Below are 11,189 nucleotides of genomic sequence, written 5' to 3'. Positions count from 1 at the left end.
ACCGCAATGCTTTCGGAAGGAAGGTGCCGTTCTCCGACACGACAAATTCATTGACAGTTACACCAAAATGAGCTCTGTAAACATTCCGCCAAATATCAAAGATGATGGTTTTAAAAAATGGTGGCAGAGATTGGGAGTTGATCAACCTCGGGAATAGCCACTTTTGACTGTTACAATGTAACAAATTGGTAGGTTTCATAGTCACGTGGACATCCGCCCTCCAATCGGAAACGAGAGAAAGCCTTGTCGAATTAAAACCAGATTAACAGCTACATTGGAATAATAATCTATCAAATACGGGTGGGGAAAATAATTTGGAGATAACATTATTGACATAACATTTGATTTTTATATCAAATATCTCTGGTAGCAATACTGCCACAAGGGAACTGAGGTATTGTCCACTTGGCGGCGCCAGAGTTCAGAGTTCCACCGTCGCCTTGTCCAAGCTGACTATGCTGGTCAATCAAAATGCACTTGAATGTTGAACCACTTGACTTCAATACATATACAGCACATCATCAACGCTAATAATGTATGCAATTAAAAAAAAGCCTATGTGTTTTTAAATCAGTCTGTAGAGCCTTGATGATATGGCCATTGTGAGGGAGGCCTGCATAAAAGTCGTCCTCCTAAATTTACTAGAGGCCAAACTTCCACGATGTCCATGGCACTGGACTGTAATGATAGCTTGGTCTACAGTGCAAGCCTACAGAGCAGTCCTGGCTGCATAAATGTGTGATCCGCATAATAAACTTTTGCAAACATGGCATACTTTTACAATTAGGCTTACTCAGTCAATACAACACACTTCATATCATGCACATAAAATACCATTAGGCCTATTTGCATTGGAGAGCCTTTACACACGAAATACTGTATATTGATGAATAACAAATACACTGGGTTTGATTCATCCTGAAAGTTGTCATATTCAAGTTCAATCCATGAACTATTGGAATGTGGAAAAAACTGTACAATAGTGGTTGAACAATAATCCTATAAATCCTACCTGAATTCTCACTAATCATGGAACTGACAACGGTCCAGTCGTCGTTAACTGTGCGCCAGGCTCCAGGTTTAACCTGCTACATGTGGTTAAACCTGGGGGGCCAGTATGAAAAAATGTATGCACTCACTAACTGTAAGTCGCTCTGGATAAGAGCGTCTGCTAAATGACTATAGTGGCTAATATTTAACATGATACAAATGGTCAAATAAAAGCCTGGGAATATCATCAAAACATTCTAAAGCCCATACATCAACTCGGCAGGTTTAGCCCTACGGAAGCCTAGAGCTTGGGTCTCCAAATTTCATCCACGCAAATTATGAGGGCACACAATCAGAAATCTCAGTAACCGCAAAGCTATTTCTATCCTATTTCACTTTGGAAAAGGAGCCCCAATACATGTCATATTGATATGATTTTCAGTTTGCTTCCATATGGCTGGTTTCACATTCGTCTCCAGGGATCATAAGGAAGAATCATCTAAAACAATTCCCTTTCTCCAAACGGATTACTAATTTACCTAGCTCTTATCCAACACAACACTAAACAATACATTAATTGCACTATAACGGTGACAAACGGTGCCCACAAACTGTTAGGGCCTCCATAAAGCTGTCCCAACAGCAGAGTCCCAACAGCAGAGTCCCAACACCTTACCACCGCTACACCTGGCTATCAGCGGAGCCTTGTCTGGCAGCGAAACAGTTCATTCAGCCTCATTTAATGCCTTAAAAAAAAAACATAGCTGATATGGCTGACTTGATAAACAAATGTGGTTTCTACTGACAATTGAGATGTACAAACTATGGCATAAGGGGACGACGAGCGGATAAGAGGCAATCCGTAATTTTTATTAGGACATTCATGAGCAAACTAGGACAGAGGTAGTCAATATAACTATTTGTTAAGCACTTTTGAAATGTACAGCGACAGAATTCAGAACCTGGGCCGTTCTTACAGTGTTCTCCCTGTACACCAAGTCAGAACCGTAGGATAAATGAAGGGGACATATACACAGACAATGAAAGCTCTTGCAATATTCAATGATTACATTTCTCTAAAACAGGATATAGGCTACATGTGCGCCACCAAGTCAGAACAGTTGGCGAAATTATTAGGGTGAGGCACAAGGGCTACTAACAGCTTACATACACTTAGTATTACTTTCTTAGCTACAGTATACATATCTCCCTGGCATATTACATCATTTATGCAGCAGCATACAATACATTCTCAGACTCACAGTTGTGCTGTGCTCACTTGAAAAGGAAGGTGGCAAAATGGTCCATCTTGGGCAAATTTTGTCATGAAACGTTGTTATCAAAGTCCAGGTTTGATTGGACTGATCATGTCAACATCATACTTTCAAAATCTTAGCTAGCAAGCTAGTGTAGCTTGGTTCGTTCTGCGTTGTGTACTTTTAATTAGGACACTGCTACAACTGGAGGTCTGCTGGTTGGATTCTTTTTATTTGCCCTGCACACGAAGAGACAACACACAATATGTTAGCCCTTGGTGCAGTCACAGCTCTCGGGCACCTGCGTGAGCACATGAAAACTCACTCAAACAACGTCCCAAGTACTCACATATTACAATAGGCAGACCCGTCGCCAGACCTCAGTCTTAAGGGGGGCATATGAAATGCATGGGAGGGCAGGGCACAATTATTATTAGCCTACAGTACGTATATTTATAATAATCGTATACTCTATTTGCGCAGCACGTAATCATCACATGAAACATAACCAACAGCAATATGACCAGGTAGCCTATAGCCTACACCACATTACATAGAAGCAATGTTATGAATATCCATAAAACACTTGACTATACAACATATTAGACGTAACACCAGAAGCATCTCTCAAACATTGCATTTTAAAGCAGTCAACAGAGGGATATGCACTTGCCATGAGACACACACACACACACACACAGAGACTTTGAACCTACCGGTACTTTGAGTGGAGGCAGCGCTGTCCTCTCTCCAGTCCCTCCTGTCAGCACAGCGGGAGGCGGCGTTTCTCCGAGCAGAACCTCCTCATCAAAGTATCCTTCCACTCGGACTTAAACTTGTGAGTGAGGTCCTTTTCAAAAGCAAGCTGAATCAGCTGGGCCTTGCGTCTGTGCAGCATACTGCGCGGATGCTCTGAGAAGACGCTTTTGAGTGTGGAAAATGAGTTCACACATTGCTGTGGAAGCTCCTAAAGGTTAGGGCAAGTGTGTAGGCTGTGAGAACAGTCGGCATAGCCTGGAGTGCACAGTTGAATGTGCTGAGGATGTTGGCTATTGTCCATTTTCCATCTTCGGGGGAACCGGGGTGTCAGTCATTTTCTTCACCAGGAACTCACGAGCCACAGTATATTCATATTCAACCACATCAGTTCCAGCTAATACCAGGAGAGGGGTTACCTTTGATGGGTCCAGGAAATTATCCTCGGCCTCTGGGTTCAAAGCAGCCAGTGCGCCAATGAGCTCGCTACTGCGCTCTCCAAAACGCGCATTCATCTCTCCTTGCACAGCATCGATAACACTGTAAAACAATCTCATGAACTCAGTCTTCATCTGTGTCACTTTGTGGCTGACCAACTGTTTCTTCAACTGCAAATCCGCGGAGGTTCTTATTAATTGTGAGTCTTCTCTTGCTTGGACCTGGGTCGGTCACCGGCACAGCCTCGGTGGCCGATGCTGGAGGAGCGCAGAGATCCCACAGTGCAGAAAACTAGTTTTCTGTGGCGCAGTGTCTTCACGCAGTCAGAAGCGCTGTTCACAAGCGTCACCGCAGTGAACATGTCCATATCTTCGGCCTGTAGTAGTCTGTTAGGCGGCTCGAAAAGTGACAACAGTTTCATAACAAGGTGCACAATGAAAAGAAAACTGCGCTGCGTAACGGCAGGAAGCAGCCGTGTAGCCTCGACGCGCACCTCCGCTCCAAGGCCTCGTGTGTTTTCCACCTCGGTCAGTAATGTGGATATGTCGTGAAAACTCTTCACCACAACTTTGACCGTTGCCAAGTGGCCAGTCCATCTCTGGTCCAAGAGACGTTTCAGGGTATCGCCTTTGTACAGAATAGCCACGGTTGGCTTCCTGATGAAGTTGTACAGCATGTTGCATACTCCAAAAAAATCATCGACAGCTGCTTCACTGGACATGGCATGAATCACAACCAGATGAAGTTGGTGATTAAAGCAGTGAATATATGGTATGTTACGATCCAGCTTGTTTTGGAGCAATTTCTGCACACCACCATGCCTGCCAGACATGAGTGATGCGCCATCATAAACTTGACTCAGGATTTTGTCCGTGCCGAGTCTGGCGCTGGTGAGCTCATCAAAGATGACACCTGTCAGAGCCTCTGCATCACCTTTCTCAGATGTGGCCATTACCAAGAGGCGCTCACACAGACCATAGTTTTTGTCAACAAAACGCACAACTACAGATATGTTTTTTTGGCCTAAAGGATCCCGTGTGCCATCCACTTTAATTGAATACCAGCTATCTCCTCTGTCACGAGTTTGCTCATCATTTCGATAATCTCGTTTTGTATCTGTGGGCTGGTATAGCGTGCATTCTGTGGGATTGTTTTTGTAATCCGTGTCAGTTCGGGATCTTTGCGCATGGTGTACTCAAAGAGAGACAAAAACAGCCCCATTGAGCTATTATCATCTAGCACACTGGCAAAACCAGCATTATATCCACGTAACGGCAATTGATTCACCACTAAAAACTCCAGCATATCAATTACAGCTGACATGTAGTATCTGTTGCGAGCCAGTTGCTCTGAATTTAAGAGTGGAAATCTCTTTTCCTGTCTCTCTACGTTTTTCTGAATCTCTCCACATTGCTTCACAAGCTAAATGTTCTTTTGAAGCTGCATGCTTATTTAAGCCCTTGCCTGTTCCAATTACATGTTTCCAATCATTCAATCCCTTAATGGAGAAGGTCGCGTCCGATGATACAGATTAGAATTTCCTGCATGCATAACAAACTGCGGAGTCCTTTTCAACCGAGTACTCGCAGTCCCTGTTCAAATACCAGCTAGAGGAAAATGATCGTTTTTAACCAAACATTTTGACTGGATATTTCCTCAACACAACCTGTTTGGGTTTGTCCATGCCGAGGTCACTCACACCCACTGATTCAACAGGCAGTTGTTGGCCCAAATGCTGCCCCCAGTCGCGGTTGCACTTGACCTGCAGGTCCTGCCAGGCCCAGGGTCGGCATCCACGGAGCTACTAGCATCAGGCTCAGACTATCGTCCAGGGTCTCCTTCTCCAACTACAACATCAGGAGGCGTCGGTGTCGTATCCAATTTGGCAAAGAAGACTGTTGGTGGGCTTTTCAACCACTTACGGATATCCATGACGAACTGAAGCGAGTAAACCGGCGAAAACTGATCCAGCTTTCAAAAATGCGCGGTAACTGTTGAGCGGCTACACTGACGTAGGCTACGTAACGTACGTTGCCTAACGTTCTTTTTATTAAGGCCGTGATAGGCTGTTGCAGTGTAGATTCCCATCAATCAAACAAAATCACACCATTGTTTCTTTATATTTTTAATGTTTTAATGATAAAGAATGCAACACAAAATTAGCAACTATTATAATATAAAATTAAAGTAATTGTTTTAAGAGATCTGTGCCTCAAGTGGGGGGGGGCACAAGCATTTTGGGGGCGGGCCCGGCCCCCTATGGCCCGCCCATAGCGACCACTAAAATGGTACGTAAGTACAGATAACCCTCGATGGACCAAACCAAAATATACACAACTTTTACAATCGGTGTATTTACAATATAGATATAAAAAAAAATGGTACACCAAAAAAGTACATTAGCTATGCAGCTGTAATCAAATAAAGAAAACACATTGAATTATTAATCCCCTACTGACCTGGCCTACTTGAATTTGTGTGCATAATCTAGGGGAACAACATCACGAATCAATTCGACAATCTACTGGCAAATGCTTTTTAATAACATGCCATTTAGCAGACGCTTTTGTCCGAAGCGACTTACAGTCATGCATGCATAAATTTTTGTGTATGGGTGGTCCTGGGGATCGAACCCACTACCCTGGCGTTACAAGCGCGGTGCTCTACCAGCTGAGCTACAGAGGACCACATTAACCATATTAATCCTTGTCATATGAAGAGAAATAATGAAGAGAAATTATAGATAAAACGTATCGGTGCTCATCGGCCATTGGACATATACATTACACAACAAGTTGTAAATCGCAAATTCAACAATGAGTGGTTTGGAAGGAATCAGTGGCTAACTGCAAGCATTGCAAAGCAATCACTAGCCTGCTATTCAGTGGAGTGGGTGTGTGGTCCCAAGTCTGGATTTAAGGATCTCTTTTCCAAGTTTAAAAAGATAAACATTCAACATTGGCCATGATGTCAATCCAGCATGACTTCTGCAGCGCTCAAAACAACTGGAAACTCGGAACTGGGAAATCTGACTTCAGTGAGTTCAAGACAACTGGGAACTCAGAAATGTGGTGGTGCACATGTAGCCTATAGCCTGTTTTAGAGAAATGTAATCATTGAATATTGTAAGAGCTTTCATTGTCTATGTCCCCTTCATTTATCCTACGGTTCTGACTTGGTGTACAGGGAGAACACTGTAAGAACGGCCCAGGTTCTGAATTATGTCGCTGTACATTTCAAAAGTGCTGAACAAATAGTTATATTGACTACCTCCGTCCTAGCTCATCAAAATTACGGATTGCCTCTTATCCGCTCGTCGTCCCCTTATGTGATAGTTTGTCCATCTCAATTGTCAGTAGAAACCACATTTGTTTATCAAGTCAGCCATATCAGCTATGTTTTTTTAAAAGGCATGAAATTAGGCTGAATGAACTGTTTCGCTGCCAGACAAGGCTCCGCTGATAGCCAGGTGGAGCAGTGGTAAGGTGTTGGGACTGCTGTTGGGACTCTGCTGTTGGGACAGCTTTATGTAGGCCTTAACAGTTTGTGGGCACCGTTTGTCACCGTTATAGTGCAATGAATGTATTGTTTAGTGTTGTGTTGGATAAGAGCTAGGTAAATTAGTAATCCGTTTGGAGAAAGGGAATTGTTTTCGATGATTCTTCCTTATGATCCCTGGAGACGAATGTGAAACCAGCCATATGGAAGCAAACTGAAAATCATATCAACATGACAATTAAATCTATCGGGGCCTCTTTCCACAGTGAAATAGGCTATAAATAGCTGTGCTAATATTCAGAATGGCCGAGATTCCGACCCAGGTTAAGCGCTTGTGAACGGAACTCAATTACCTATTTATGCGCTTTTCTCTCTATGCGTATTCTGACCTTGAATTTAAGAATGAGAATAGCATACTATTCACCCCCTATTCGTTTGAGGTGGAGCTCGAATAAATGAAGCTGTGGCGGTGTGTCTACAGATAAACCATATTCTGACTTTGACTTAATTCCCTAATAATTCCACCACCGGGAGGAAACCACGATCAAGGTCATGTGAACCTTCCGGTTCCAAGTGGAAAAAGCATTTACTGAATTTTTTTCTAATAGAAATAACACTATTCTCCATGCACTGTGATTTATAACTTGATATGATCTATCGAAAAACAGTTAGGTAAATTAATAATCAGTTTGGAGAAGGGATTGTAAATGTAGATGATTTTTCTTTATGATCCCTGGAGACGAATGTGAAACCAGCCATATGGAAGCAAACTGAAAATCATATCAACATGACAGTGAAATAGCATAGAAATAGCTGTGCGGTTACTGAGATTTCTGATTGTGTGCCCTCGTAATTTGCGTGTATGAAATTTGGAGACCCAAGCTATAGGCTTCCGTAGGGCTAAACCTGCCGAGTTGATGTATGCGCTTTAGAATGTTTTGATGATATTCCCAGGCTTTTATTTGACCATTTGTATCATGTTAAATATTAGCCACTATCTGGAGAACCGTCAGTAATACCCACATACATTTATTTTTGCGATAATTTTGGACATGTAGCCTATTTGAATCATTATTGAACTCAGACCATTTACATGTACATTTTAGTCATTTAGCAGACGCTCTTATCCAGAGCGACTTACAGTTAGTGAGTGCATACATTTTTTCATACTGGCCCCCCAGGTTTAACCACATGTAGCAGGTTAAACCTGGAGCCTGGCGCACCGTTCAGGACGACTGGACCGTTGTCAGTTCCATGATAAGTGAGAATGAAGGTAATTTACAGGATTATTGTTCAACCACTATTGTACAGTTTTTTCCACATTCCAATATTTCATGGATTGAACTTGAATATGACAACTTTCAGGATGAATCAAACCAGTGTATTTTTTATTCATCAATATACAGTATTTCGTGTGTAAAGGCTCTCCAATGCAATAGGCCTAATGGTATTTTATGTGCATGATATGAAGTGTGTTGTAGTGACTGTGTAAGCCTAATTGTAAAAGTATAGGCCACCAAAGTGCCATGTTTGCAAAAGTTTATTATGTGGAGCACACATTTATGCAGCCAGGACCTCTCCGTAGGCCGCACTGTGGACTCCCGAGTGGCGCAGTGGTCTAAGGCACTGCATCGCAGTGCTAGCTGTGCCACAAGAGATCCTGGTTCGAATCCAGGCTCTGTCGTAGCCGGCCGCGACTGGGAGACCCATGGGGCGGCGCACAATTGGCCCAGCGTCGTCCAGGGTAGGAGAGGGAATGGCCGGCCTGGATGTAGAGCATGGCGTTTGCAAAACCAGGGTTGTGGGTTCGATTCCCACGGGGGCCAGTATGAAAAATATAAATATAATGTAAGTCGCTCTGGATAAGAGCGTCTGCTAAATGACAAAAAATGTCAAATGTAGACCAAGCTATCATTACAGTTCAGTGCCATGGACATCGTGGAAGTTTGGCCTCTAGTAACTTAGGAGGATGACTTTATGAAGGCCTCCTCACAATGGCCATATCATACAAGGCTCTACAGACTGATTTAAAAACACATAGGCTTTTTTTTTTATTGTATACATTATTAGCGTTGATGATGTGCTGTATGTATTGAAGTCAAGTGGTTCAACATTCAAGTGCATTTTGATTGACCACATAGTACAGCTTGGACAAGGCGACGGTGGAACTCTGGCGCCACCAAGTGGACAATACCTCAGTTCCCTTGTGGCAGTATTGCTACCAGAAATATTTGATATAAAATCAAATGTTATGTCAATAATGTTATCTCCAAATTATTTTCCCCACCCGTATTTGATAGATTATTATTCCAATTTAGCTGTTAATCTGGTTTTAATTCGACAAGGCTTTCTCTCGTTTCCGATTGGAGGGCGGATGTCCACGTGACTATGAAACCTACCAATTTGTTACATTGTAACAGTCAAAAGTGGCTATTCCCGAGGTTGATCAACTCCCAATCTCTGCCACCATTTTTTAAAACCATCATCTTTGATATTTGGCGGAATGTTTACAGAGCTCATTTTGGTGTAACTGTCAATGAATTTGTCGTGTCGGAGAACGGCACCTTCCTTCCGAAAGCATTGCGGTATCGCTTCTCGGCCTTTTGGCTAAGATCAAGTGTAGTATCTGTTCTTGCTGCGGCCAAGAAGAGTCGGTGAGGCACTTGCTCTGGGAGTGCAGAGCCGCACGGGACCTGTGGAAGGAAGCAGGCCCCTGATCTCCCCCACGCCTGCCAGCAGGGGAGGACCTAACGTCCCAGCTCGTGCTGTATGGGGTGGGCCGAGGCCTATTACAACAAAGGCCTTCACACAACTCTGGCCCCACCCTCACGTGTCTGAAGGACGCACTGTGGTCCTCCCGCAACCTGCTGGTAGGAAAACAGGTAGATTTGTAGAGACCACCCCCCGGGCAGTGGCTTTAGTAGCCACGGAAGCCCTGGGGTGGTACGAACGACAGGGGGCCTCGACCCCCAGGCGAAGGGTCCCCCACAACACCCAAGGTCCCGGCGGCCACGGCCTGACAGCGCTGCAGCGCCTAGGGCGATGCGCCTGGGGGAGTCTCCTCTGGGCCCCGACGGACGGGTACGGAGTTGATTCAGGAAGAGCAAGAGGAGGCTTTTTCGATAAGGACTCACCCCGTTTTTTGCACAAAGGACCAAGACAGCTTTTTTAACAAAGTGACTTTTTGACAGGCTTCTTATGTCTTAAAAATGTTTTTACTTTGTTAAAACATGTACACACTTTAAATGGCTTTTATTAATTGGCTTTTACAGAATGGGTACTTTTATGTAGGATTGTTTTATTGTTTTAAATAAACAACATGTACCTTTTAAAATGTAACTGTAATGTAATGCTGATTTGAATGCACTTTATGCCGTTTTATATGTGTGTAAATGTATTTAAAATGTGAGCTGTTTTAAAGGAAATGATCAATAAAACTTTTCCAAAAAAAAAAAAAAAAATCTGTTCTTGCTTCTCTTGAATGTAGGCCTTTTAGCTGGTCAGGTTCCTCAGAACAGCACTTTTTTTAGGAGTTTTGCTATTTTTATACGGTTAAGGTACTGTTTTTGTAAATCCATGTTATGTACAACGTTATGCACTGAATTTGTACTTGTATTTGAATGTGAAATGAAAATAAAAATTATTTTTCCAAAAAAAAAAAAAAAAAATCTGTTCTTATCAGTTTAATATCTGATACGTCCCCTATCTGGGGACCATATATTAAATTGATTTTGGAATAGGGGAGATGGAATAGGGGCTTGCTCCGTCCACTCCACGCATCGACCTGGTATTGCAGTACCTCCAGGAACGGTGCACCCCCTGTCGTTGTAAAAGAAAAAGTAGGACAATTCAATTGATTGGCTTAGTGTTCTTCTATTAGGATCATGATGAAATTACGTTTGAGGTAGTTCATCTCAATGAACTACAATGAACGATGATGACTAGTGGTGGTCAAGTCAGTCGCCTATTCTAATGACTAAAGTCATGTACTGGTAACGTTATTTGATGTATTTGCCTGAAGTCATTATTCATAGGCCTGCTATTTTCACAAAATTCAAATATATGCCATTGAAATGAAAGCATGGTTTGTTCTTCATCTTCCTGTGTTACAAAGTAACTATGGCTATTTATCCCATTGATTCTATTTCTATGATTTCTCACTGCACTTTTTCGAGTGTCAAACTTCATATAGTGTACCAAGAGTTATTCCTTCGCTGAGGCATATGTACATATCATATATACAATACAGTA

The 11,189-nt window shown here is 42.8% G+C and overlaps 1 non-coding gene and 1 pseudogene across 1 annotated transcript; both read left to right on the top strand.

Annotated features, from left to right (window-relative positions):
• The first annotated feature begins 9,525 nt into the window (after positions 1–9,525).
• LOC121568505 lies at positions 9,526–9,636 on the top strand (annotated as a pseudogene).
• Positions 9,637–10,577: 941 nt separating this feature from the next.
• Positions 10,578–10,759, top strand: LOC123483881. Its single transcript, XR_006658344.1, has one exon. It is a non-coding gene; the product is annotated as a U2 spliceosomal RNA (small nuclear RNA).
• The last annotated feature ends 430 nt before the right edge of the window (positions 10,760–11,189 follow it).

Source organism: Coregonus clupeaformis, unplaced genomic scaffold (assembly GCF_020615455.1).
Source record: "Coregonus clupeaformis isolate EN_2021a unplaced genomic scaffold, ASM2061545v1 scaf0162, whole genome shotgun sequence".
Taxonomy (NCBI): domain Eukaryota; kingdom Metazoa; phylum Chordata; class Actinopteri; order Salmoniformes; family Salmonidae; genus Coregonus; species Coregonus clupeaformis.
The sequence above is the reverse complement of the archived record's forward strand: the minus strand, read 5'-3'. Positions and strand labels throughout refer to the sequence as shown.